Source organism: Ascidia mentula, chromosome 7 (genome assembly GCF_947561715.1).
Source record: "Ascidia mentula chromosome 7, kaAscMent1.1, whole genome shotgun sequence".
NCBI classification, from domain to species: domain Eukaryota; kingdom Metazoa; phylum Chordata; class Ascidiacea; order Phlebobranchia; family Ascidiidae; genus Ascidia; species Ascidia mentula.
The window spans coordinates 18,158,647-18,183,242 of NC_138572.1; the positions used below are offsets into that span (position 1 = coordinate 18,158,647).

General features: G+C 35.4%; 1 protein-coding gene and 1 pseudogene across 1 annotated transcript in view; both read right to left on the minus strand.

The window, feature by feature from the left end:
* Nucleotides 1-24,596, minus strand: part of LOC145909731 (uncharacterized) — a 147,546-nt gene that overhangs the window by 117,369 nt on the left and 5,581 nt on the right. The gene's annotated exons all lie outside the window — the stretch shown is intronic.
* On the minus strand, nt 16,777-18,462 carry LOC145908802 (uncharacterized; annotated as a pseudogene).

Genomic DNA, 24,596 nt, shown 5'->3' on the forward strand with positions numbered 1-24,596 from the left:
TGCGTTTTTGTTCGCGAATAAAAAACTAAAAAACATAGGCCAATTTGGTTTTTTCTGCTTTTTTTCAACTGCCATCTAGTATTTGTGTGCAAAATTTCAAGTCGCTTGATACAAAAATGTTCAAATCAAAGGCGGACAACTCTCAAAATTACTTAATTACGCCCAACCGTAGCCATCATAGTTTCAAACATGCGTTTTTGTTCGCGAATAAAAAACTAAAAAACATAGGCCAATTTGGTTTTCACTGCTTGTTTTGTACTGGTATCTAGTATTTGTGTGCAAAATTTCAAGTCGCTTGATATAAAAATGTTCAAATCAAAGGCGGACAACTCTCAAAATTACTTAATATCCGCCCAACCATAGCCACCATAGTTTCAAACATGCGTTTTCGTTCGCGAATAAAAAACTAAAAAACATAGGCCAATTTGGTTTTTACTGCTTGTTTTCAACTTCCATCTAGTATTAGTGTGCAAAATTTCAAGTCGCTTGATATAAAAATGTTCAAATCAAAGGCGGACAACTCTCAAAATTACTTAATATCCGCCCAACCATAGCCACCATAGTTTCAAACATGCGTTTTCGTTCGCGAATAAAAAACGAAAAAACATAGGCCAATTTGGTTTTTACTGCTCGTTTTCAACTGCCATCTAGTATTAGTGTGCAAAATTTCAAGTCGCTTGATATAAAAATGTTCAAATCAAAGGCGGACAACTCTCAAAATTACTTAATTACGCCCAACCGTAGCCATCATAGTTTCAAACATGCGTTTTTGTTCGCGAATAAAAAACAAAAAGACATACGCCAGTTTGGTTTTCACTGCTTGTTTTGTACTGGTATCTAGTATTAGTGTGCAAAATTTCAAGTCGCTTGATACAAAAATGTTCAAATCAAAGACGGACAACTCTCAAAATTACTTAATTACGCCCAACCGTAGCCATCATAGTTGCAAACATGCGTTTTTGTTCGCAAATAAAAAACAAAAAGACATACGCCAGTTTGGTTTTCACTGCTTGTTTTGTACTGGCATCTAGTATTTGTGTGCAAAATTTCAAGTCGCTTGATATAAAAATGTTCAAATCAAAGGCGGACAACTCTCAAAATTACTTAATTACGCCCAACCGTAGCCATCATAGTTTCAAACATGCGTTTTTGTTCGCAAATAAAAAACAAAAAGACATACGCCAGTTTGGTTTTCACTTCTTGTTTTGTACTGGCATCTAGTATTTGTGTGCAAAATTTCAAGTCGCTTGATATAAAAATGTTCAAATCAAAGGCGGACAACTCTCAAAATTACTTAATTACGCCCAACCGTAGCCATCATAGTTGCAAACATGCGTTTTTGTTCGCGAATAAAAAACTAAAAAACATAGGCCAATTTGGTTTTTTCTGCTTTTTTTCAACTGCCATCTAGTATTTGTGTGCAAAATTTCAAGTCGCTTGATATAAAAATGTTCAAATCAAAGGCGGACAACTCTCAAAATTACTTAATTACGCCCAACCGTAGCCATCATAGTTGCAAACATGCGTTTTTGTTCGCGAATAAAAAACTAAAAAACATAGGCCAATTTGGTTTTTTCTGCTTTTTTTCAACTGCCATCTAGTATTTGTGTGCAAAATTTCAAGTCGCTTGATATAAAAATGTTCAAATCAAAGGCGGACAACTCTCAAAATTACTTAATTACGCCCAACCGTAGCCATCATAGTTTCAAACATGCGTTTTTGTTCGCAAATAAAAAACAAAAAGACATACGCCAGTTTGGTTTTCACTGCTTGTTTTGTACTGGCATCTAGTATTTGTGTGCAAAATTTCAAGTCGCTTGATATAAAAATGTTCAAATCAAAGGCGGACAACTCTCAAAATTACTTAATTACGCCCAACCGTAGCCATCATAGTTGCAAACATGCGTTTTTGTTCGCGAATAAAAAACTAAAAAACATAGGCCAATTTGGTTTTTTCTGCTTTTTTTCAACTGCCATCTAGTATTTGTGTGCAAAATTTCAAGTCGCTTGATATAAAAATGTTCAAATCAAAGGCGGACAACTCTCAAAATTACTTAATTACGCCCAACCGTAGCCATCATAGTTGCAAACATGCGTTTTTGTTCGCGAATAAAAAACTAAAAAACATAGGCCAATTTGGTTTTTTCTGCTTTTTTTCAACTGCCATCTAGTATTTGTGTGCAAAATTTCAAGTCGCTTGATATAAAAATGTTCAAATCAAAGGCGGACAACTCTCAAAATTACTTAATTACGCCCAACCGTAGCCATCATAGTTTCAAACATGCGTTTTTGTTCGCAAATAAAAAACAAAAAGACATACGCCAGTTTGGTTTTCACTGCTTGTTTTGTACTGGCATCTAGTATTTGTGTGCAAAATTTCAAGTCGCTTGATATAAAAATGTTCAAATCAAAGGCGGACAACTCTCAAAATTACTTAATTACGCCCAACCGTAGCCATCATAGTTTCAAACATGTGTTTTTGTTCGCGAATAAAAAACTAAAAGACATACGCCAATTTGGTTTTTACTGCTCGTTTTCAACTGCCATCTAGTATTAGTGTGCAAAATTTCAAGTCGCTTGATATAAAAATGTTCAAATCAAAGGCGGACAACTCTCAAAATTACTTAATTACGCCCAACCGTAGCCATCATAGTTTCAAACATGCGTTTTTGTTCGCAAATAAAAAACAAAAAGACATACGCCAGTTTGGTTTTCACTGCTTGTTTTGTACTGGCATCTAGTATTTGTGTGCAAAATTTCAAGTCGCTTGATATAAAAATGTTCAAATCAAAGGCGGACAACTCTCAAAATTACTTAATTACGCCCAACCGTAGCCATCATAGTTTCAAACATGTGTTTTTGTTCGCGAATAAAAAACTAAAAGACATACGCCAATTTGGTTTTCACTGCTCGTTTTCAACTGCCATCTAGTATTTGTGTGCAAAATTTCAAGTCGCTTGATACAAAAATGTTCAAATCAAAGGCGGACAACTTTCAAAATTACTTAATTACGCCCAACCGTAGCCATTATAGTTTCAAACATGCGTTTTTGTTCGCGAATAAAAAACAAAAAGACATACGCCAGTTTGGTTTTCACTGCTTGTTTTGTACTGGTATCTAGTATTTGTGTGCAAAATTTCAAGTCGCTTGATACAAAAATGTTCAAATCAAAGGCGGACAACTCTCAAAATTACTTAATTACGCCCAACCGTAGCCATCATAGTTTCAAACATGCGTTTTTGTTCGCAAATAAAAAACAAAAAGACATACGCCAGTTTGGTTTTCACTTCTTGTTTTGTACTGGCATCTAGTATTTGTGTGCAAAATTTCAAGTCGCTTGATATAAAAATGTTCAAATCAAAGGCGGACAACTCTCAAAATTACTTAATTACGCCCAACCGTAGCCATCATAGTTGCAAACATGCGTTTTTGTTCGCGAATAAAAAACTAAAAAACATAGGCCAATTTGGTTTTTTCTGCTTTTTTTCAACTGCCATCTAGTATTTGTGTGCAAAATTTCAAGTCGCTTGATATAAAAATGTTCAAATCAAAGGCGGACAACTCTCAAAATTACTTAATTACGCCCAACCGTAGCCATCATAGTTGCAAACATGCGTTTTTGTTCGCGAATAAAAAACTAAAAAACATAGGCCAATTTGGTTTTTTCTGCTTTTTTTCAACTGCCATCTAGTATTTGTGTGCAAAATTTCAAGTCGCTTGATATAAAAATGTTCAAATCAAAGGCGGACAACTCTCAAAATTACTTAATTACGCCCAACCGTAGCCATCATAGTTTCAAACATGCGTTTTTGTTCGCAAATAAAAAACAAAAAGACATACGCCAGTTTGGTTTTCACTGCTTGTTTTGTACTGGCATCTAGTATTTGTGTGCAAAATTTCAAGTCGCTTGATATAAAAATGTTCAAATCAAAGGCGGACAACTCTCAAAATTACTTAATTACGCCCAACCGTAGCCATCATAGTTGCAAACATGCGTTTTTGTTCGCGAATAAAAAACTAAAAAACATAGGCCAATTTGGTTTTTTCTGCTTTTTTTCAACTGCCATCTAGTATTTGTGTGCAAAATTTCAAGTCGCTTGATATAAAAATGTTCAAATCAAAGGCGGACAACTCTCAAAATTACTTAATTACGCCCAACCGTAGCCATCATAGTTGCAAACATGCGTTTTTGTTCGCGAATAAAAAACTAAAAAACATAGGCCAATTTGGTTTTTTCTGCTTTTTTTCAACTGCCATCTAGTATTTGTGTGCAAAATTTCAAGTCGCTTGATATAAAAATGTTCAAATCAAAGGCGGACAACTCTCAAAATTACTTAATTACGCCCAACCGTAGCCATCATAGTTTCAAACATGCGTTTTTGTTCGCAAATAAAAAACAAAAAGACATACGCCAGTTTGGTTTTCACTGCTTGTTTTGTACTGGCATCTAGTATTTGTGTGCAAAATTTCAAGTCGCTTGATATAAAAATGTTCAAATCAAAGGCGGACAACTCTCAAAATTACTTAATTACGCCCAACCGTAGCCATCATAGTTTCAAACATGTGTTTTTGTTCGCGAATAAAAAACTAAAAGACATACGCCAATTTGGTTTTTACTGCTCGTTTTCAACTGCCATCTAGTATTAGTGTGCAAAATTTCAAGTCGCTTGATATAAAAATGTTCAAATCAAAGGCGGACAACTCTCAAAATTACTTAATTACGCCCAACCGTAGCCATCATAGTTTCAAACATGCGTTTTTGTTCGCAAATAAAAAACAAAAAGACATACGCCAGTTTGGTTTTCACTGCTTGTTTTGTACTGGCATCTAGTATTTGTGTGCAAAATTTCAAGTCGCTTGATATAAAAATGTTCAAATCAAAGGCGGACAACTCTCAAAATTACTTAATTACGCCCAACCGTAGCCATCATAGTTTCAAACATGTGTTTTTGTTCGCGAATAAAAAACTAAAAGACATACGCCAATTTGGTTTTCACTGCTCGTTTTCAACTGCCATCTAGTATTTGTGTGCAAAATTTCAAGTCGCTTGATACAAAAATGTTCAAATCAAAGGCGGACAACTTTCAAAATTACTTAATTACGCCCAACCGTAGCCATTATAGTTTCAAACATGCGTTTTTGTTCGCGAATAAAAAACAAAAAGACATACGCCAGTTTGGTTTTCACTGCTTGTTTTGTACTGGTATCTAGTATTTGTGTGCAAAATTTCAAGTCGCTTGATACAAAAATGTTCAAATCAAAGGCGGACAACTCTCAAAATTACTTAATTACGCCCAACCGTAGCCATCATAGTTTCAAACATGCGTTTTTGTTCGCGAATAAAAAACTAAAAGACATACGCCAATTTGGTTTTCACTGCTCGTTTTCAACTGCCATCTAGTATTTGTGTGCAAAATTTCAAGTCGCTTGATACAAAAATATTCAAATCAAAGGCGGACAACTTTCAAAATTACTTAATTACGCCCAACCTTAGCCATCATAGTTTCAAACATGCGTTTTTGTTCGCGAATAAAAAACAAAAAGACATACGCCAATTTGGTTTTCACTGCTTGTTTTGTACTGGTATCTAGTATTTGTGTGCAAAATTTCAAGTCGCTTGATACAAAAATGTTCAAATCAAAGGCGGACAACTCTCAAAATTACTTAATTACGCCCAACCGTAGCCATCATAGTTTCAAACATGCGTTTTTGTTCGCGAATAAAAAACTAAAAGACATACGCCAATTTGGTTTTCACTGCTCGTTTTCAACTGCCATCTAGTATTTGTGTGCAAAATTTCAAGTCGCTTGATACAAAAATATTCAAATCAAAGGCGGACAACTTTCAAAATTACTTAATTACGCCCAACCTTAGCCATCATAGTTTCAAACATGCGTTTTTGTTCGCGAATAAAAAACAAAAAGACATACGCCAGTTTGGTTTTCACTGCTTGTTTTGTACTGGTATCTAGTATTTGTGTGCAAAATTTCCAGTCGCTTGATACAAAAATGTTCCAATCAAAGGCGGACAACTTTCAAAATTACTTAATTACGCCCAACCGTAGCCATCATAGTTTCAAACATGCGTTTTTGTTCGCGAATAAAAAACTAAAAGACATACGCCAGTTTGGTTTTCACTGCTTGTTTTGTACTGGTATCTAGTATTTGTGTGCAAAATTTCAAGTCGCTTGATACAAAAATGTTCAAATCAAAGGCGGACAACTTTCAAAATTACTTAATTCCGCCCAACTTTAGCCATTATAGTGTCAAACATGCGTTTTCGTTTGTGAATAAAAAACTAAAACACATACGCCAATTTGGTTTTCACTGCTCGTTTTGTACTGGCATCTAGTATTTGTTTGCAAAATTTCAAGTCGCCTGATATAAAAATGTTTAAATCACAGGCGGACAACTCTCAAAATTACTTAATTCCGCCCAAACTTAGCCACAATAGTTTCAAACATGCGTTTTCGTTCGTGAATAAAAAACTAAAACACATACGCCAATTTGCTTTTTCCTGCTCGTTTTGTACTGCCATCTAGTATTTGTGTGCAAAATTTCAAGTCGCTTGATACAAAAATGTTCAAATCAAAGGCGGACAACTTTCAAAATTACTTAATTACGCCCAACCGTAGCCATCATAGTTTCAAACATGCGTTTTTGTTCGCGAATAAAAAACAAAAAGACATACGCCAGTTTGGTTTTCACTGCTTGTTTTGTACTGGTATCTAGTATTTGTGTGCAAAATTTCAAGTCGCTTGATATAAAAATGTTCAAATCAAAGGCGGACAACTCTCAAAATTACTTAATTACGCCCAACCGTAGCCATCATAGTTTCAAACATGCGTTTTCGTTCGCGAATAAAAAACTAAAAAACATAGGCCAATTTGGTTTTTACTGCTCGTTTTCAACTGCCATCTAGTATTTGTGTGCAAAATTTCAAGTCGCTTGATATAAAAATGATCAAATCAAAGGCGGACAACTCTCAAAATTACTTAATTACGCGCAACCGTAGCCATCATAGTTTCAAACATGCGTTTTTGTTCGCGAATAAAAAACAAAAAGACATACGCCAGTTTGGTTTTCACTGCTTGTTTTGTACTGGTATCTAGTATTAGTGTGCAAAATTTCAAGTCGCTTGATACAAAAATGTTCATATCAAAGGCGGACAACTCTCAAAATTACGTAATTACGCCCAACCGTAGCCATCATAGTTTCAAACATGCGTTTTTGTTCGCGAATAAAAAACTAAAAGACATACGCCAATTTGGTTTTTACTGCTTGTTTTAAACTGCCATCTAGTATTTGTGTGCAAAATTTCAAGTCGCTTGATATAAAAATGTTCAAATCAAAGGCGGACAACTCTCAAAATTACTTAATTACGCCCAACCGTAGCCATCATAGTTTCAAACATGCGTTTTTGTTCGCGAATAAAAAACTAAAAGACATACGCCAATTTGGTTTTTACTGCTTGTTTTCAACTGCCATCTAGTATTTGTGTGCAAAATTTCAAGTCGCTTGATACAAAAATGTTCAAATCAAAGGCGGACAACTCTCAAAATTACGTAATTACGCCCAACCGTAGCCATCATAGTTTCAAACATGCGTTTTTGTTCGCGAATAAAAAACTAAAAGACATACGCCAATTTGGTTTTTACTGCTTGTTTTAAACTGCCATCTAGTATTTGTGTGCAAAATTTCAAGTCGCTTGATATAAAAATGTTCAAATCAAAGGCGGACAACTCTCAAAATTACTTAATTACGCCCAACCGTAGCCATCATAGTTTCAAACATGCGTTTTTGTTCGCGAATAAAAAACTAAAAGACATACGCCAATTTGGTTTTTACTGCTTGTTTTCAACTGCCATCTAGTATTTGTGTGCAAAATTTCAAGTCGCTTGATACAAAAATGTTCAAATCAAAGGCGGACAACTTTCAAAATTACTTAATTACGCCCAACCGTAGCCATCATAGTTTCAAACATGCGTTTTTGTTCGCGAATAAAAAACAAAAAGACATGCGCCAGTTTGGTTTTCACTGCTTGTTTTGTACTGGTATCTAGTATTAGTGTGCAAAATTTCAAGTCGCTTGATACAAAAATGTTCAAATCAAAGGCGGACAACTCTCAAAATTACTTAATTACGCCCAAACGTAGCCATCATAGTTTCAAACATGCGTTTTTGTTCGCGAATAAAAAACTAAAAAACATAGGCCAATTTGGTTTTTTCTGCTTTTTTTCAACTGCCATCTAGTATTTGTGTGCAAAATTTCAAGTCGCTTGATATAAAAATGTTCAAATCACAGGCGGACAACTCTCAAAATTACTTAATTACGCCCAACCGTAGCCATCATAGTTGCAAACATGCGTTTTTGTTCGCGAATAAAAAACTAAAAAACATAGGCCAATTTGGTTTTTTCAGCTTTTTTTCAACTGCCATCTAGTATTTGTGTGCAAAATTTCAAGTCGCTTGATATAAAAATGTTCAAATCACAGGCGGACAACTCTCAAAATTACTTAATTACGCCCAAACGTAGCCATCATAGTTTCAAACATACGTTTTTGTTCGCGAATAAAAAACGAAAAGACATACGCCAATTTGGTTTTTACTGCTTGTTTTCAACTGCCATCTAGTATTTGTGTGCAAAATTTCAAGTCGCTTGATATAAAAATGTTCAAATCAAAGGCGGACAACTTTCAAAATTACTTAATTACGCCCAACCGTAGCCATCATAGTTTCAAACATGCGTTTTTGTTCGCGAATAAAAAACGAAAAGACATACGCCAATTTGGTTTTTACTGCTTGTTTTCAACTGCCATCTAGTATTTGTGTGCAAAATTTCAAGTCGCTTGATATAAAAATGTTCAAATCAAAAGCGGACAACTTTCAAAATTACTTAATTACGCCCAACCGTAGCCATCATAGTTTCAAACATGCGTTTTTGTTCGCGAATAAAAAACGAAAAGACATACGCCAATTTGGTTTTTACTGCTTGTTTTCAACTGCCATCTAGTATTTGTGTGCAAAATTTCAAGTCGCTTGATATAAAAATGTTCAAATCAAAGGCGGACAACTTTCAAAATTACTTAATTACGCCCAACCGTAGCCATCATAGTTTCAAACATGCGTTTTTGTTCGCGAATAAAAAACGAAAAGACATACGCCAATTTGGTTTTTACTGCTTGTTTTCAACTGCCATCTAGTATTTGTGTGCAAAATTTCAAGTCGCTTGATATAAAAATGTTCAAATCACAGACGGACAACTCTCAAAATTACTTAATTACGCCCAACCGTAGCCATCATAGTTTCAAACATGCGTTTTTGTTCGCGAATAAAAAACTAAAACACATAGGCCAATTTGGTTTTTACTGCTTGTTTTGTACTGCCATCTAGTATTTGTGTGCAAAATTTCAAGTCGCTTGATATAAAAATGTTCAAATCAAAGGCGGACAACTCTCAAAATTACTTAATTACGCCCAACCGTAGCCATCATAGTTTCAAACATGTGTTTTTGTTCGCGAATAAAAAACTAAAAGACATACGCCAATTTGGTTTTCACTGCTCGTTTTCAACTGCCATCTAGTATTTGTGTGCAAAATTTCAAGTCGCTTGATACAAAAATGTTCAAATCAAAGGCGGACAACTTTCAAAATTACTTAATTACGCCCAACCGTAGCCATTATAGTTTCAAACATGCGTTTTTGTTCGCGAATAAAAAACAAAAAGACATACGCCAGTTTGGTTTTCACTGCTTGTTTTATACTGGTATCTAGTATTTGTGTGCAAAATTTCAAGTCGCTTGATACAAAAATGTTCAAATCAAAGGCGGACAACTCTCAAAATTACTTAATTACGCCCAACCGTAGCCATCATAGTTTCAAACATGCGTTTTTGTTCGCGAATAAAAAACTAAAAGACATAGGCCAATTTGGTTTTCACTGCTCGTTTTCAACTGCCATCTAGTATTTGTGTGCAAAATTTCAAGTCGCTTGATACAAAAATATTCAAATCAAAGGCGGACAACTTTCAAAATTACTTAATTACGCCCAACCTTAGCCATCATAGTTTCAAACATGCGTTTTTGTTCGCGAATAAAAAACAAAAAGACATACGCCAGTTTGGTTTTCACTGCTTGTTTTGTACTGGTATCTAGTATTTGTGTGCAAAATTTCAAGTCGCTTGATACAAAAATGTTCCAATCAAAGGCGGACAACTTTCAAAATTACTTAATTACGCCCAACCGTAGCCATCATAGTTTCAAACATGCGTTTTTGTTCGCGAATAAAAAACTAAAAGACATACGCCAGTTTGGTTTTCACTGCTTGTTTTGTAATGGTATCTAGTATTTGTGTGCAAAATTTCAAGTCGCTTGATACAAAAATGTTCAAATCAAAGGCGGACAACTTTCAAAATTACTTAATTCCGCCCAACTTTAGCCATTATAGTGTCAAACATGCGTTTTCATTTGTGAATAAAAAACTAAAACACATACGCCAATTTGGTTTTCACTGCTCGTTTTGTACTGGCATATAGTATTTGTTTGCAAAATTTCAAGTCGCCTGATATAAAAATGTTTAAATCACAGGCGGACAACTCTCAAAATTACTTAATTCCGCCCAAACTTAGCCACAATATTTTCAAACATGCGTTTTCGTTCGTGAATAAAAAACTAAAACACATACGCCAATTTGCTTTTTCCTGCTCGTTTTGTACTGCCATCTAGTATTTGTGTGCAAAATTTCAAGTCGCTTGATACAAAAATGTTCAAATCAAAGGCGGACAACTTTCAAAATTACTTAATTACGCCCAACCGTAGCCATCATAGTTTCAAACATGCGTTTTTGTTCGCGAATAAAAAACAAAAAGACATACGCCAGTTTGGTTTTCACTGCTTGTTTTGTACTGGTATCTAGTATTTGTGTGCAAAATTTCAAGTCGCTTGATACAAAAATGTTCAAATCAAAGGCGGACAACTTTCAAAATTACTTAATTCCGCCCAACTTTAGCCATCATAGTGTCAAACATGCCTTTTCGTTTGTGAATAAAAAACTAAAACACATACGCCAATTTGGTTTTCACTGCTCGTTTTGTACTGGCATCTAGTATTTGTTTGCAAAATTTCAAGTCGCCTGATATAAAAATGTTCAAATCACAGGCGGACAACTCTCAAAATTACTTAATTCCGCCCAAACTTAGCCACAATAGTTTCAAACATGCGTTTTCGTTTGTGAATAAAAAACTAAAACACATACGCCAATTTGCTTTTTCCTGCTCGTTTTGTACTGCCATGTAGTATTTGTGTGCAAAATTTCAAGTCGCCTGATATAAAAATTTTCAAATCACAGGCGGACAACTCTCAAAATTACTTAATTCCGCCCAACTTTAGCCATTATAGTGTCAAACATGCCTTTTCGTTTGTGAATAAAAAACTAAAACACATACGCCAAATAGCTTTTTCCTCCTCGTTTTGTACTGCCATGTAGTATTTGTGTGCAAAATTTCAAGTCGCCTGATACAAAAATTTTCAAATCACAGGCTGACAACTCTCAAAATTACTCAATTCCGCCCAACCTTAACCACCATATTGTAAAACATGCGTTTTCGTTTGCGAATAAAAAACTAAAAGACATAGGCCAATTTGGTTTTCACTGCTTGTTTTGTACTGGTATCTAGTATTTGTGTGCAAAATTTCAAGTCGCTTGATATAAAAATGTTCAAATCAAAGGCGGACAACTCTCAAAATTACTTAATTCCGCCCAAACTTAGCCACAATATTTTCAAACATGCGTTTTCGTTCGTGAATAAAAAACTAAAACACATACGCCAATTTGCTTTTTCCTGCTCGTTTTGTACTGCCATCTAGTATTAGTGTGCAAAATTTCAAGTCGCTTGATACAAAAATGTTCAAATCAAAGGCGGACAACTCTCAAATTTATTTAATTACGCCCAACCGTAGCCACCATAGTTTCAAATATGCGTTTTTGTTCGCGAATGAAAAACTAAAAAACATAGGCCAATTTGGTTTTTACTGCTCGTTTTGTACTGCCATCTAGTATTTGTGTGCAAAATTTTAAGTCGCTTGATACAAAAATGTTCAAATCAAAGGCGGACAACTCTCAAAATTACTTAATTACGCCCAACCTTAACCACCATATTGTAAAACATGCGTTTTCGTTCGCGAATAAAAAACTAAAAGACATAGGCCAATTTGGTTTTCACTGCTTGTTTTGTACTGGTATCTAGTATTTGTGTGCAAAATTTCAAGTCGCTTGATACAAAAATGTTCAAATCAAAGGCGGACAACTCTCAAAATTACTTAATTACGCCCAACCGTAGCCATCATAGTTTCAAACATGCGTTTTTGTTCAAGAATAAAAAACTAAAACACATACGCCAAATAGCTTTTTCCTCCTCGTTTTGTACTGCCATGTAGTATTTGTGTGCAAAATTTCAAGTCGCCTGATACAAAAATTTTCAAATCACAGGCGGACAACTCTCAAAATTACTTAATTACGCCCAACCTTAACCACCATATTGTAAAACATGCGTTTTCGTTCGCGAATAAAAAACTAAAAGACATAGGCCAATTTGGTTTTCACTGCTTGTTTTGTACTGGTATCTAGTATTTGTGTGCAAAATTTCAAGTCGCCTGAAAAAAAAGGTTCAAATCACAGGCGGACAACTTTCAAAATTACTTAATTCCGCCCAAACTTAGCCACCAAAGTTTCAAACATGCGTTTTCGTTCGGGAATAAAAAACTAAAACACATACGCCAATTTGGTTTTCACTGTCCGTTTTGTACTGCCATCTAGTATTTGTGTGCAAAATTTCAAGTCGCTTGATACAAAAATGTTCAAATCACAGGCGGACAACTCTCAAAATTACTTAATTCCGCCCAACCTTAGCCACCATAGTTTCAAACATGCGTTTTCGTTCGGGAATAAAAAACTAAAACACGTACGCCAATTTGGTTTTCACTGCTCGTTTTGTACTGCCATCTAGTATTTGTGTGCAAAATTTCATGTCGCTTGATATAAAAATGTTCAAATCACAGGCGGACAACTCTCAAAATTACTTAATTCCGCCCAAACTTAGCCACAATAGTTTCAAACATGCGTTTTCGTTTGTGAATAAAAAACTAAAACACATACGCCAATTTGCTTTTTCCTGCTCGTTTTGTACTGCCATGTAGTATTTGTATGCAAAATTTCAAGTCGCCTGATATAAAAATTTCAAATCACAGGCGGACAACTCTCAAAATTACTCAATTCCGCCCAACATTAACCACCATATTGTAAAACATGCGTTTTCGTTTGCGAATAAAAAACTAAAAGACATAGGCCAATTTGGTTTTCACTGCTTGTTTTGTACTGGTATTTAGTATTTGTGTGCAAAATTTCAAGTCGCTTGATATAAAAATGTTCAAATCAAAGGCGGACAACTCTCAAAATTACTTAATTCCGCCCAAACTTAGCCACCATAGTTTCAAACATACGTTTTCGTTCGTGAATAAAAAACTAAAACACATACGCCAATTTGCTTTTTCCTGCTCGTTTTGTACTGCCATCTAGTATTTCTGTGCAAAATTTCAAGTCGCTAGATATAAAAATGTTCAAATCAAAGGCGGACAACTCTCAAATTACTTAATTCCGCCCAAACTTAGCCACAATAGTTTCAAACATGCGTTTTCGTCCGTGAATAAAAAACTAAAACACATACGCCAATTTGCTTTTTCCTGCTCGTTTTGTACTGCCATCTAGTATTTGTGTGCAAAATTTCAAGTCGCCTGATATAAAAATTTCAAATCACAGGCGGACAACTCTCAAAATTACTCAATTCCGCCCAACCTTAACCACCATATTGTAAAACATGCGTTTTCGTTTGCGAATAAAAAACTAAAAGACATAGGCCAATTTGGTTTTCACTGCTTGTTTTGTACTGGTATTTAGTATTTGTGTGCAAAATTTCAAGTCGCTTGATATAAAAATGTTCAAATCAAAGGCGGACAACTCTCAAAATTACTTAATTCCGCCCAAACTTAGCCACCATAGTTTCAAACATACGTTTTCGTTCGTGAATAAAAAACTAAAACACATACGCCAATTTGCTTTTTCCTGCTCGTTTTGTACTGCCATCTAGTATTTCTGTGCAAAATTTCAAGTCGCTAGATATAAAAATGTTCAAATCAAAGGCGGACAACTCTCAAATTACTTAATTCCGCCCAAACTTAGCCACAATAGTTTCAAACATGCGTTTTCGTCCGTGAATAAAAAACTAAAACACATACGCCAATTTGCTTTTTCCTGCTCGTTTTGTACTGCCATCTAGTATTTGTGTGCAAAATTTCAAGTCGCTTGATACAAAAATGTTCAAATCAAAGGCGGACAACTCTCAAATTTATTTAATTACGCCCAACCGTAGCCACCATAGTTTCAAATATGCGTTTTTGTTCGCGAATGAAAAACTAAAAAACATAGGCCAATTTGGTTTTTACTGCTCGTTTTGTACTGCCATCTAGTATTTGTATGCAAAATTTTAAGTCGCTTGATATAAAAATTTTCAAATCACAGGCGGACAACTCTCAAAATTACTCAATTCCGCCCAACCTTAACCACCATATTGTAAAACATGCGTTTTCGTCGCGAATAAAAAACTAAAAGACATAGGCCAATTTGGTTTTCACTGCTTGTTTTGTACTGGTATCTAGTATTTGTGTGCAAAATTTTAAGTCGCTTGATATAAAAATGTTCAAATCACAGGCGGACAACTCTCAAAATTACTTAATTCCGCCCAAACTTAGCCACCAAAGTTTCAAACATGCGTTTTCGTTCGGGAATAAAAAACTAAAACACATACGCCAATTTGGTTTTCACTGTCCGTTTTGTACTGCCATCTAGTATTTGTGTGCAAAATTTCAAGTCGCTTGATACAAAAATGTTCAAATCACAGGCGGACAACTCTCAAAATTACTTAATTCCGCCCAACCTTAGCCACCATAGTTTCAAACATGCGTTTTCGTTCGGGAATAAAAAACTAAAACACGTACGCCAAATTGGTTTTCACTGCTCGTTTTGTACTGCCATCTAGTATTTGTGTGCAAAATTTCATGTCGCTTGATATAAAAATGTTCAAATCACAGGCGGACAACTCTCAAAATTACTTAATTCCGCCCAACCTTAGCCACCATAGTTTCAAACATGCGTTTTCGTTCGGGAATAAAAAACTAAAACACATACGCCAATTTGGTTTTTACTGCTCGTTTTGTACTGCCATTTAGTATTTGTGTGCAAAATTTCAAGTCGTTTGATACAAAAATGTCCAAATCACAGGCGGGCAACTCTCAAAATTACTTAATTCCCCACAACCTTTCCACCATAGTGCCAAACATGCGTTTTCGTTCGTGAATAAAACACTAAAAGACATACGTCAATTTGGTTTTCACTGCTCGTTTTGTACTGGCATCTAGTATTTGTGTGCAAAATCTCATGTCGCTTGATATAAAAATGTTCAAATCACAGGCGGACAACTCTCAAAATTACTTAATTCCGCCCAAACTTAGCCACCATAGTTTCAAACATGCGTTTTCGTTCGGGAATAAAAAACTAAAACACATACGCCAATTTGGTTTTCACTGTCCGTTTTGTACTGCCATCTAGTATTTGTGTGCAAAATGTCAAGTCGCTTGATACAAAAATGTTCAAATCACAGGCGGACAACTCTCAAAATTACTTAATTCCGCCCAACCTTAGCCACCATAGTTTCAAACATGCGTTTTCGTTCGGGAATAAAAAACTAAAACACATACGCCAATTTGGTTTTCACTGTCCGTTTTGTACTGCCATCTAGTATTTGTGTGCAAAATTTCAAGTCGCTTGATATAAAAATGTTCAAATCACAGGCGGACAACTCTCAAAATTACTTAATTCCGCCCAACCTTAGCCACCATAGTTTCAAACATGCGTTTTCGTTCGGGAATAAAAAACTAAAACACATACGCCAATTTGGTTTTCACTGTCCGTTTTGTACTGCCATCTAGTATTTGTGTGCAAAATTTCAAGTCGCTTGATATAAAAATGTTCAAATCACAGGCGGACAACTCTCAAAATTACTTAATTCCGCCCAACCTTAGCCACCATAGTTTCAAACATGCGTTTTCGTTCGGGAATAAAAAACTAAAACACATACGCCAATTTGGTTTTTACTGCTCGTTTTCAACTGCCATCTAGTATTTGTGTGCAAAATTTCAAGTCGCTTGATATAAAAATGTTCAAATCACAGGCGGACAACTCTCAAAATTACTTAATTCCAGCCAACCTTAGCCACCATAGTTTCAAACATGCGTTTTCGTTCGTGAATAAAAACTAAAAGACATAGGCTAATTTGGTTTACACTGCTCGTTTTGTACTGCCATCTAGTATTTGTGTGCAAAATTTCAAGTCGCTTGATACAAAAATGTTCAAATCACAGGCGGACAACTCTCAAAATTACTTAATTCCAGCCAACCTTACACTGTTAAAAAAATTTACTGGAAAAACTCCTGGCAGCAATTTTACGGACCAGTCCGTAAGTTTTACGGTAAAAGACCGTTTGCGTTACTGCAAAAAGACACGTTACAATTACTGACACCGTCACTGTAAATAAATTACTAAAGATCAGTAAATTCTACTGTGTTATAACGTAACGCCTACAGCATTTTTTCAGTATTTAAATTATAACAAAACCACAAAATTTTCATGTGATACGTTGTTTTATTGAACGAAAACTGCTCAGTTTAATTCTCAGGCGTTCATCAATTTTGCTAATTTCAGTATTTTGGGATTTACCCCAGCATATCTCATTTTCTTCGAACCTTTCGAACCAGGGTCATTTATTCCTTCAATGAATCTGCAAAAAGGACTCAAAGATTGAATACAATGCAGAAATAAACATGTTGTGTGTGTTTATTTGCAAATAAACACTGAACAAAGGTAAATAAAACCGCTCAAGTACAAGCATGATAAATGTAGTAGCCAGTATTTATTATGGTACCCACCTCTGGATAAATTCCAAAGTGCTTTCAGCTGCTTTTGGATAGCTGATGTTGTAAATGTAGAAATGGCAGAAGAAACTGGCAACTGCCAACAAGAAGTTGTTTGTGGAGTGGATAACAACCTTATCCACAGCCACCATCACTTTTTCACACATTGCTGGAGAGTCACCTAAAGAGAGAACAAAATTGTAAAGAGAACAAAACAAACCACAAAGCAAAATGAAACTACTTTCTGACATTTTCCAAAGTAAAACTTACCAAACACAATCAAAAAAGGTGTAGGTGGTATTTCTTCCAAAATATTTTCTAACATGAAATCATCCTGCACACAGAAGTTAACTTTAGTTAAGAAAAAGTTTCCAATTTTCTTTGCAAGCACACCTTGTAGCACATTATGACAGATTCCTTTTTTTCCTTAAAGTAGGCTGCCAACAAAGACAGCACCTCCATGGACTGGGCTTCTTTGCTGCCCAGTTGAGAACATTGCAGTTTTATGGACCCAATTAATTCACAGATACTTGTTCCTGTGTTAATGATCTCCCGTTGTTGAGAGAATGTCAATCGCATAACTTTTAAAGCCTCATCCTTGTCAGGATGTGCCTTTGAAAATTCTTTCATAAGCCATGTTTTTGTTGAGTTGCTATCACAATCGTTCACGACTGGTTCCCAATTTTTTGTACCATATGGTCGTTTCAGTGTACCTTGAATTGATTTTCCAATTATATTTTGCTTGCGAAGCTGATTTTCCCATCGGTAATACAGTTGGTTGGTTAATGTGTTATGGCCATTGCCAATGCAACCATCTCCAATGACATCTTTAAATGAAGAGGGGTATTTTTTCACAATTTGAAATGCAATTCTCTCTAAATTTTTCCTTCCTGGCCTTTGTGTAATCTAAAACATTAGGTGTTTTAAACATGGTTGTTCAAACTACTTTACCATGTTAATGAACATTATTACTGCCCAATTAATTTTGCTTACTTTCATAACATCATCGATGCAAGCATGTATAAGTTCTCTAGTTTGGTTATGGTTGGGAATTTCTTTGTTTTCCAAAATACTCATAAGAAGAGGTGAGCATTTTTTCCAAGGCACTTTAAAGTCATACACCCACTGCCAATCATCACAGCTTCCTTCTGATGAGCATGGTTCGGTAGAAGTTTCTGAACATGTTTCTGAAAAAAGTTTTAGTAAATTAATTTTCATGTATGTATATATACAGCCAACAACAATCAAACTCACCCAGATTATTTCCAGCTTTAATTAATTTTCTGGCCTGAACAATATTAAATTGGCCAAGCAAGTCTGCCAGTTCAACATGTTCAAAATCCTGCAATTTTAGCACACCAAGATTTTCCAAAAACGTAGAACATTTTTCAAGCAAAGTGGCATCTTTGCCAAGTTCAGGAAGTATCTTCAGTAAAGTTGCATTCATCGTTTTTTTTTTAATTTGCACTTAACTCTTCCAAAAATTAAAGAACAGTTTGCTTTAACACAAAGAGCTTTTGCCCATCAATGTGGTAAACGTAAAAAGGAAACTTGCAAGCAAGGTTTTCAAATGCGACACATTCCACACAACAAGGTTTTGCGATTAAATGATGTACACCATACTGGGGATAAAAGTTAGAACAATATTTTCGAACAACATACATCACTTTACTTTCAAAAATAAACATAGCAAGTATGCAGCCAACATACAAATTTAAATCATGTTTTGACATAATCACATACATGCCAATTTCAAACAAAATATTTTCAACTTTCACTGATTTACCCAATGTGCAATGTAAAATACTATATCCACCCAACTTTATATTATTTACAATTTCAGAGGAAAACGTAACATTTCTATTAATTATCTCAACATTTGAGTCAAAATAGCCAGTCTCAAGCAGGCATGACTGCAACAATTGGTGACTGTGTGCCAAAGAATAACATACGTTGATGAAATTTTTGGAATGACGGATTACATTTTTAAAATAAGAGTGTTTACTTTCGAATCGCAATGTGGATGTATAACAAATTAGGCCAAATTGCAAAATAGTCCAAGGGTAATGTTGTAAGTAATGATGCTTGGGGCGTAAAGGCACTTTGGGAAAAAAATGTGTTCTGTATTCCAAATATTCAGATATTAAAGAATCTAAATGGCATACGGCATTTACATCTAAATGACAAGACACAATTATCTGAACAATAGAACGCAAGCACATAACAAGTTTCCAAATTGCATTCTCTGTGTCAACAATTTTATCAAAAATCAGTAGGGGAAACATTCTTAGCATACACCAGTTTTGTGATGCATTTCCTATCAAACGTTTGCCGACAGAAGATAATTTTACTGGTTTTGAAAGGGCATCCAGGGCGTTGAATTTAAACGACTGTATTCTGCCATTTAAAAAATCCAAAGTAAACCATTTATGTTTTACAAAATATGCAATGTAAAGCATTAGGTCATACTGTACAACACCTTCAAAAACATCATGAGCTGTACATGGGGGCAAACCAGGGGAAGCAACATGAAAATACTGCATGTCATTCAAAATGCTTCCCTTCAATCCGTTACTATTTTCCATGTGCAAATTGTCATATATTGATTTAGTGTAAAGTGTTTTTGTACATGCATGGTCTGTGGAAAACTCTGTACGAGTTATGGTACAATATCTACAAAAATAGGTGGAGGAACTAAAGTTTGTTGTAAAACCACCAAGCCAGTGACTTCCTAGATTGTCACCACATACACATAACAGGCTGCCACGCACATTAAACCCAACACCAACATCAATACCAGTGGTCTCCAAAGTTTTTAAGTCATCAAGCAATGGTTTAAATAACATGCTTTTGTTTTCCTCATTAACATTGGCCTCTTTGCACAATAAAACCAATTGAAAACAATCTATTTTTGATCGGTTACATGGATACAAATTCTGCAGGGTATAATACACAGCCAAAATCTTGTGCTTTCGTTTGGCGGAACCCAAAGGATTGACAATTTCAAATGCATCTTGGTATAAAATGATTTTTAGTGAATATCTGTCATTTTGAAAAAGTGGATTTGACTGAAATATTTTTCCATCTGAAAAGTCATGAAAACCTTCAAAGTGTACCAAGGGGTTCAAAAATTGTTGCTTAACTTTTTCATCCTTAAAAAATGTTTTCAAAGTGTCCAGAACTGATATATATTGAAATTTGAAATTTGCTGAGTGCCCCAAACTTAGTTCAATTGGAGGAACATAATTAAACTTCTGCAAAAACTGTTGTTCTCTTAGATAAGATGAGCCAAAATTGGCAGAATCCAAAAAACTGTTCAGCGAATCCTGCTTTTTGAGATCATCTAGTATTTTGCTAGATATATCAGTACAAACATTTTCATCTTTCAAAATGGACTCAAGCTGAAAATATATCTGAGAAGTGTACTTTGATAGCAACTGTTTCCAATACACAATTATTTTATCAACAGTTTGAATTGGTACCAAATATTTATATTGAAGCATAAAATGAAACAGCAAAACATCTTTTTCCCAGTCTTTGTTAATCTGCGATGTAACACTTCTTTGCTCTTCAGTTTCTAACAGAGTACAATTAACCTCCTCAGTTAAAGTTTCCTGATCTGTTTCGTGTGCCTTTTTCTGCAGTCCGTCGTGGCAACGAGAAAAATGAGACGAAAACGAGGACACAACTGAATAAGTTTTGTTGCAACTTTCCACGGGGCATTTCATTTCAAATCCTTGACGGATGTGGTTTTTGTAATCTTTCATTTTCTCCTCCCACGTGTTAAACATTTTTTTGCAAAATTGCAAATCACAGGCCAAGGAGACCATTCTTACCCTACACTAAATAGCAGAACGAAATCTTAACCCAAACAAACATTATTAATTTGTAATTATTCAATTAATGCTACTTGCTCTATCGCTACAATACATAATCTATAGCAACTAAAAACATGTTGCACGCGAATGATGCAACTCTCGGCTTCGCCACGAGGCAACTTGCGCATGCGTAGTAGCCGTTATAGACTAACTCGTTATAGCGAAGAAGGCAGCAGAACTTTATTATATTAGACGGTTAAGAAAGTTAACAAACAATATATAATATTACGTAGTTTGTCACAAGCTGAATGGGATGATTTACGTAACATGCCATTTGGCACGAAATATCACCTTTTAACAAGCCATATACATCCCATACATATATAGTTACATTGTTCTATCAGTTGTGAAAAGCAACTTACGGCATATTTACGGCATGTTTTCCGTAAACCAACATAATTATACGGAAATTTTCCGTAAATCTAGTTTACGTTCCCATGCCGTAAATACAAAACTGTTACGTTTCAAGTAAATATTACGAAAATTTTTAACAGTGTAGCCACTATACTTTCAAACATGCGTTTTCGTTCGTGAATAAAAACTAAAAGACATACGCCAATTTGGTTTACACTGCTCGTTTTGTACTGGCATCTAGTATTTGTGTGCAAAATTTCAAGTCGCTTGATACAAAAATGTTCAAATCACAGGCGGACAACTCTCAAAATTACTTAATTCCAGCCAACCGTAGCCACCATACTTCCAAACATGCGTTTTCGTTCGTGAATAAAAACTAAAAGACATACGCCAATTTGGTTTTCACTACTCGTTTTTTACTGGCATCTAGTATTTGTGTGCAAAATTTCAAGTCGTCTGATTCAAAAATGTTCAAATCACAGGCGGGCAACTCTCAATATTAGTTAATTCCGCCAAACCTTAGCCACCATAGTTTCAAACATGCCTTTTCATTCGCGAATAAAAAACTAAAAGACATACGCCAATTTGGTTTACACTGCTCGTTTTGTACTGGCATCTAGTATTTGTGTGCAAAATTTCAAGTCACCTGATATAAAAATGTTCAAATCACAGGCGGACAACTCTCAAAATTACTTAATTCCCCCAATCTTAGCCACCATAGTGTCAAACATGCGTTTTCGTTCGCGAATGAAAAACTAAAAGACATAGGCCAATTTGGTTTTAACTGCCCGTTTTGTAGTGGCATCTAGTATTTGTTTGCAAAATTTCAAGTCGCCAGATATAAAAATGTTGAAATCACAGGCGGGCAACTCTCAAAATTATTTAATTCCGCCCAACCTTAGCCACCATAGTTTCAAACATGCGTTTTCGCGCAGAAATAAAAAAACTAAAGGACATACGCCAATTTGGTTTTCACTGCTCGTTTTGTACTGGCATCTAGTATTTGTGTGCAAAATTTCAAGTCGCTTGATACAAAAATGTTCAAATTGCAGGCGGACAACTTTCAAAATTACTTAATTCCGCCCAACTTTAGCCACCATAGTTTCAAACATGCGTTTTCGTTCGCGAATAAAAAACTAAAGGACATACGCCAATTTGGTTTTCACTGCTTGTTTTGTACTGCCATCTAGTATTTGTGTGCAAAATTTCAGAATTAAGAAATTAATGTTGTAAGTAACGTTAATCACAAGCAGGGCTTCCATTTTTTCTGCATGTCGGACATCATGAGAAAAAATTGTCGTGCGTGTCTAATAGTAAAAATGTCGTATCTGGTGATTAACGCATGAGAACGACCAGGCTTATTTCGATTACAGGATTCTTGTACTTACATAAGTTTGGTATTCACGCTAAAATAACGACAAAACATTTATAATCCTTACATGTTGTAAGCTGCTATAATGGTACTTGTTTCGAAACAATGCAACATATGTTCTGTAACAATGTCACGTGTTCGGTAACAATACCCCATGTTTGGAAACAATGTTTAGTTTTAGGTTTAACGCGCTGATTCACTGAACGGTATAGCAAGTTTTTGCTGGTTTTTGCATGGATTTTGTCCGAAAATTTATTGCGGTTGCGTTTATTAGCCATGTAAGCAGACAAATTTGATTCGGGTGGGGAACCCAAACGATGATGCCATTAAGTTTTCAACACTACGTTCACTGTTCAGTTACAAGCTGCTTTTTCATAGTGAATAAAAATACAAATCTCTCCACAAAAGTTGGTTGCGTTTTGAAATTTAACGACTTATACTGGCACGAACATGTTCGAACCACTTTCCAACCAGCATGTACGGCAAAAAATTGACAAATAACTACATGTTTATAAGAGAATCGTTGCCGTCCAATCTTCGAAAATAGATAACTAGTAAGATCAATGTGAATGTTGCAAGATAATTTATTGGCTTTTGTAGATAACAATAGTGTTGGTCTCTTTATGTTACTGCATATCGGTAACTTAAAATTTATTCACGCCGAACAGTGGCGTCGCGTGTCGAACACTTAGATTGTCGAAAAAGGCATAAATCGACACCCTGATCATAAGCAACAACACACAGACTTACATATGTTTTGTACGCGACCAGAAGCAGATGATCCCAATGACAACAGCAGCAATAATACTGACATCAAGTGCCAAAGAGACTATGTTCATAATTGCAGGGTCGTGACTGTATTGGATTGCATCTAACGAACCTGTGAAAATTGCTGCTCAAGGCAAACGAAAGCATTTGTTCGGGAAAGTGAAATTACTCTTTCTTGTTTTAATAAAAATGAATTTACGTATGGAGGTTGCAGAATTTGGTTTTGGATCCTTTGTAGCAGAAGTTTGGAAATCAATGACTGCGGTTGTAGCTGGGTTTGGTTTGTAGGAGGCTGCGTAGGTTGTGGCGTGACTCGTTGCTATTGTCCTCGTTCTTACTGTTGTTGCTGTCATTGTTGTTGTTGTTATGCTTGGTGTTACTATCAAACATGTGTACGTCTAACAGTGTTTGTAGAATATTAAACTAATCAAGGTCTCTTGACAGGCTGTCGATCGCGCACCGTATCTCGATATGTATTTCTGTGTAAATTCCAATACAGCGTTCATACACAAAACTCAGTTTGTTGATGTTCAGAAAAATATATTTCGCAAAAAGACATCATCAGCTTCTTATTCAAATACAACCCTTTTTTGAATAACATTTATCACAATAAGAAACTGATGGTGCCTTTAGGTGAAATATAACTGAGCTGTCTGCATGAACTGTGCTAAATTTACATAGAAATACATAACAACCCAACAGTTAATTATTTTGAATCAATGGGTTTTCATGACAAATTATTGTTAGTTGTAAAGTTAGATTTTATTGAGTTATGATCTATGCGTTCTTTACCAATGCATATTTTCAAAATATAATATTTTTAATGCGTCTGGGTAATTACCTGCTGGTTTCCGCAGTAATTACCTGCTGGTTCCCGAAGTAACATTGCATTTCGTACTTCTCCACTTGTATGTTAAATCAAGTGAAGTTAATGAATTCATTATCACACAATACTTGGGTCCTGTTGCGATAGGTTCCTCCAGCGCCCACTGTCCATTGACAATATTTGAAAAACGATGCCCACTTATAGTTGCTTGTTGCTGCATCCCGTTTAACGACCTCTCTTTAGCAAAATAATCACCATAATGTGGAAGTCTTCGCCTGGTTTTACGGGCAAGTTATTCATCAGGCAGCAAGCTGAACGGGTGAGAATTAAATTGCTCGCAATAGTGGCGTAACCGCAGCTCACTCCAATCATAATTGGTTCCA